At 38.9% G+C, this 5,207-nt stretch overlaps 1 long non-coding RNA gene across 1 annotated transcript; it reads left to right on the top strand.

The window, feature by feature from the left end:
- Positions 1-252: 252 nt before the first annotated feature.
- Positions 253-4,694, top strand: LOC137236031 (uncharacterized). The gene is made up of 3 exons (XR_010948222.1): positions 253-365; positions 430-549; positions 4,455-4,694. It is a non-coding gene; the product is annotated as an uncharacterized lncRNA (long non-coding RNA).
- The last annotated feature ends 513 nt before the right edge of the window (positions 4,695-5,207 follow it).

Here is a 5,207-nt window from a genome sequence, read left to right as displayed (position 1 = left end):
GAACATCGGTTAAAAGGGAACCGTTTTCATTCTGACAGTATTTTACCCCGGACTAAGAATTTTTCGTCTGTCGTGGAATTTGTTTGCTAAAATTTGCAGGCGCCATTCGTGGTGACTAACAGCTCATGCTCCTCACACTCATGCCTTTCTGCCTATGCTTTTTTCCTCCTGCAAAGGCGTCTCACTTCCTCTTTAAACTCGCAGTAGCGTCCACATACTCTTCTTGTTGTTTACTTTGAAAATATACACAGCAGCTTAACACATTTTTTTCACAATTACTAGGGAGACCCCAATTGTTAGCGTCGGATCACTTAAATTCCCTTCGAATTGTGCAGGACAATTTCGAATTACATATTGGCCAAGAGGTATGTTATTATAATCATATCTTTCTAAGAAATTTAAACTATAAATTTTATTTATATTTTGCAGCTAATCCCGGAACTGGAGAGATTGATTGGACTAATCTTAGGTACAAAGTTCTAACTCGTGATTCAGAGATGCTTATCATCTATGCCTGCCAGAATTTCGAATCGGGGTTAGAGCACGCTGGTTAGTAAGTTTTGATTTGACTAAGCATTTCGATTTTTGTGTGTGTCCGAACGCCGCCAGACCAGGTCCCTATTAAGCATGTTCGTCACCGAAAGCGAATGGTCTGCAAGATCATTTGAGCGATATAAATATAAATAGAAGCGGTTTTCTTATTGGTGGAAAATCAGTTGTACAATTCTTATTTTACTAAAAATTATTTTCGCCAACTTATTCTCATTCTCTATGCCACAAAGGCAGTAAAGAAGATATAGGAGCTCACGCTAATACGACTCTCTCACATACATGACATGTATTTTAAAATGTATTGCAATGTATAGTTGATCTGGCCGATCCGTGAGGACGTCAAATAGGATGAATGAGCCCGCCGTTTTTTACTAATTATTTTTATTTTTATAAGTTTTTTCTAAATTTACATATTTCTTTCTTCTTTTAAATAAATTTTTTTTACCAATATTCTTTACTAATTTTAATGAAATCAAGGCTTCTTTCTACTTTGTTAAATTTTCATAAATTTTATGAATTTTTTTGTTCTTGTTACTAAATACTTGTTTATATTTTTTATACTTATTTCAAAAAATTACTTAGTTTTTATACTCAGCTGTACTTGTACGCAGAGTATTATAACTTTGATTGGATAACGGCTGGTTGTACAGGTATAAAGGAACCGAGATAGATATAGACTTCCGTATACTCGTATCAAAATCATCAGTGTCGAAAAGAATGTGATTGAGCCATGTCCGTCCGTCCGTCCGTCGATGCGTTAACACGATAACTTGAGTAAATATTGAGATATCTTCACCAAATTTGGTACACGAGCATAACTGGACCCAGAATAGATTGGTATTGAAAATGTGCGACATCGGATGATAACCACGCCCACTTTTTATATATATAACATTTTGGAAAACACAAAAATCCTGATTATTTCGTAAATAATACACCTAGAATGTTGGAACTTGACGTGTGAAAATTTTAAAAACTTTTTTAAAATGGGCGTGGTACCGCCCACTTGTGATAAAATCAATTTTACAAATATTATTAATCATAAATCAAAAATCGTGAAACCTATAGTAACATAATTCATAACAAGTTTTATAAGTTCTTAAATTTTTTTACTCCTTTATGGCTACTTATTTTTATCAAATACATTTTTAATAATTTATCAAAGTACTTGTGCTTTTCATCATATTGTGGTGAACTAAATAATGTAAACAGAAATCAGCTGTTTAGTGCAAGAATCGTGAAATGGAAAAAACGTAAGAAAAAAACATAAGTAAATATTGTTCATTATTTTTTGTAACAAAGATTTTAAAATTATAGTTTTTTCAAGGAAATCAAAAGTGGAACGTGCTACGCATGAGCAATTGGAGCGATATATCTCATTTTGTGCTGCTAACCCCGAAATGGGAATAGGAAAAAATAATCCGCTGGATTTTTGGGTGCCATTTCGGCATGACTTTGGGGACTCCCTCGGGTCATTTGGGGGTTATTTCTGGATCATTTTGGGGACTCCCTCGGGGTCATTTAGGGGTCGTGCCGGGATGTTTATGGGGACTCCCTCGGTATCTTTCCGGGGAGGTTTTGGCAACTCCGTCGGGTTCATTTGCAGGTCGTTCCGGGATCTTTTTGGGGACTCTCTCGGGGTCATTTGGGGCACATTCTGGGATGGTTTTGGGACTTCTTCGGGGGTAATTTGGGGTACCTTCCGGGATGGTTATGAAGACTCTTTTGGGGTGATTTGGGAGACATTACGGGATGGTTTTGGGGACTCCCTCGGGGTCTTTTAGGGGTCGTTCCGGGATTTTTTTGGGGACTTCCTCGGGGTCATTTGGGGGACATTCTGAGATGATTCTGGGGATTCCATCGGGGTCCCTTGGGGTAATTTGGAGGACCTTCCGGAATGGTTATGGGGACTCCCTCGGTTTAATTTGGTGGACATTGGGGACTCCCCAAAACCATCCCGGAGGAACCCGAATTACCCCGAGAGAGTCTCCGAAAAGATCCCGGAACGACCCCCAAATGACCCAGGGAGGACCGCGAGGGAGTTTCAAAAACCACCCAGAAATTACCCCCAAAATCCAATCAAGGAGGATCTTCGCACAATAATAGCAAAAGTAATAAATCTTCTTCCATTTTCTCTCGATCGCACAATAACAGAATTCTAGTTTAAATTTATCCCTATAAATTAAATTAACAAGAGCGTTTGACTTATTGACAATTTGTCAGCGAAAAAACTTTTTATTTTTTACATAAAGTAGCAATTATCTACTTGATAAATTGTCAAACTTGACAAATAACAAATAAGCTGGATTTTTGGTGGTCATTTCGGCATGACTTTGGGGACTCCCTCGGGTCATTTGGGGGTTATTTCTGGATCATTTTGGGGACTCCCTCGGGTTCATTTAGGGGTCGTTCCGGGATGTTTATGGGGACTCCCTCGGTATCTTTCCGGGCAGGTTTTGGCGACTCCGTCGGGTTCATTTGCAGGTCGTTCCGGGATCTTTTTGGGGACTCTCTCGGGGTCATTTGGGGCACATTCTGGGATGGTTTTGGGGACTTCTTCGGTGGTAATTTGGGGTAACTTCCGGGATGGTTATGAAGACTACCTTGGGGTGATTTGGGAGACATTCCGGGATGGTTTTGGGGACTCCCTCGGGGTCTTTTAGGGGTCGTTCCGGGGTTTTTTGGGGACTTCCTCGGGGTCATTTGGGGGATATTCTGAAATGATTTTGGGGATTCCATCGGGGTCCCTTGGGGTAATTTGGAGGACCTTCCGGAATGGTTATGGGGACTCCCTCGGGTTAATTTGGTGGGCATTGGGGACTCCCCAAAACCATCCCGGAAGAACCCGAATTACCCCGAGAGAGTCTCCGAAAAGATCCCGGAACGACCCCCAAATGACCCAGGGAGGACCCCGAGGGAGTTTCAAAAACCACCCAGAAATTACCCCAAAAATCAATCAAGGAGGGTCCTCGCACAATAATAGCAAAAGTAATAAATCTTCTTCCATTTTCCCTCGATCGCACAATAACAGAATTCTAGTTTAAATGTATCCCTATAAATTAAATTAACAAGAGCGTTTGACTTATTGACAATTGTCAGCGAAAAAACTTTTTATTTTTTACATAAAGTAGAAATTATCTACTTGATAAATTGTCAAACTTGACAAATAACAAATAAGCAAGATGGTGAATTTGCCCAAGTGCACAGAATAGCGCTGTTAATTTATTTTGTGGAAGCCTTCGGCAGCATAGCAGAGAAGAGAAAAGTAGCGCCAATACTATTACAATAAGTTTCAATTGGCAATTTTTCCGAGAAAGGAACAGAACAAAAATTCTCAAAAGTTGTAGAAAAATTTGGATCCCAATTTGATTCTCTGCATTGTTCATTCATCATGTTTGTGATGGGTTTGGGAATTCTAATTAAAAATCCCAAATTAACGTTAGCCTTGTTCTCAAATCTGACACGTTAGCTCTAAAAAGAAACTCAAACAACAATTGGTAGGCAAGTTTTTAATATGAGATTTTCACCAACTCTCAAATTAACATTAAGCAAAAAACAGCTGTATTGTTGGGCTTCGTGTATTATGTATTTGCAATATGTTTTAGCTATTTTTTCTACAAAATATTGGAATGCAGAAAGAACAATGACAATGAACATCGTAATAATTTCGTTAACAAACCAAATTCCAAAAGGGATGTGGGTAAATCATTCCCGCACTTATCTTCAACATAGTCTTTGAACCAAAAGTCTACATAATGGATTAGAGTTCAACAATCCATTTCTACCTTTAATAAAATTTGAAGAATGCTGCACAAATGGACGAACGTAGTCATAATTTTACATGCCATTCAAAAATCACATATAAACATATTTATAACATTATTTTCTCTTCCAAAATTTAGAACTCGTTTGGGTTTATACACGATCTTACAATCGATGGCGTTGGCTTGAACAAATGTACATGGATATTTTAACGGAGAAAGGGATTGAAGTAGAGCTACTCTACTATGTCGGTCACAGGGATTGCGGAAATTATGAAATCCCACAGCCTGCAGAAACTTATCTTGTTATAGGCATCTAGTTTTCATTTGTAATTGTCAGAAACTTTATTATAAAACTGAAAATTTTTGAAACTGAGAGAATTATGAAATATTTTACATTTGTAATTTGTTTGTTCGGCAAGTCTATTGACACTGTACGATATGACTAGACACCGCATTGCATAGGGTGGTAATAAGCATAGAGAAATTCCTGGAATATAAAGAGTGTGCTCTAGGAGTCTTCTTGTACATTGCCGGGGCTTTCAATAATGTTGCAAAATTGGCGATTATGGATGGTCTTAATTACATTAAAGTACATCCTGCCTTAATCAGATGGATCGGCTGCATGTTAAATTGCAGAAAGATTACATCACAATGGGGATTGTACGAGGCCACGAAATCAGCGGACAGGGGCACGCCGCAGGGAGGGGTGCTATCACCTCTGCTGTGGACGCTGGTCATCAACCAACTGCTCAGGCGATTCGATGAGGGGCCCGTAGTACTTACGGCTTACGCAGATGACGTTGCAATTGTCATAAGTGGAAAGTGCCTTCCAACGATTAGTTCTTTGATGGATCGGGCGCTTCGGGATATTCATACCTGGGCATGTAATGT

Source organism: Eurosta solidaginis, unplaced genomic scaffold (genome assembly GCF_040869045.1).
Source record: "Eurosta solidaginis isolate ZX-2024a unplaced genomic scaffold, ASM4086904v1 ctg00001092.1, whole genome shotgun sequence".
Taxonomy (NCBI): Eukaryota; Metazoa; Arthropoda; class Insecta; order Diptera; family Tephritidae; genus Eurosta; species Eurosta solidaginis.
Note: the sequence above shows the minus strand (reverse complement) of the source record. Positions and strands in the feature narration are given on the sequence as shown.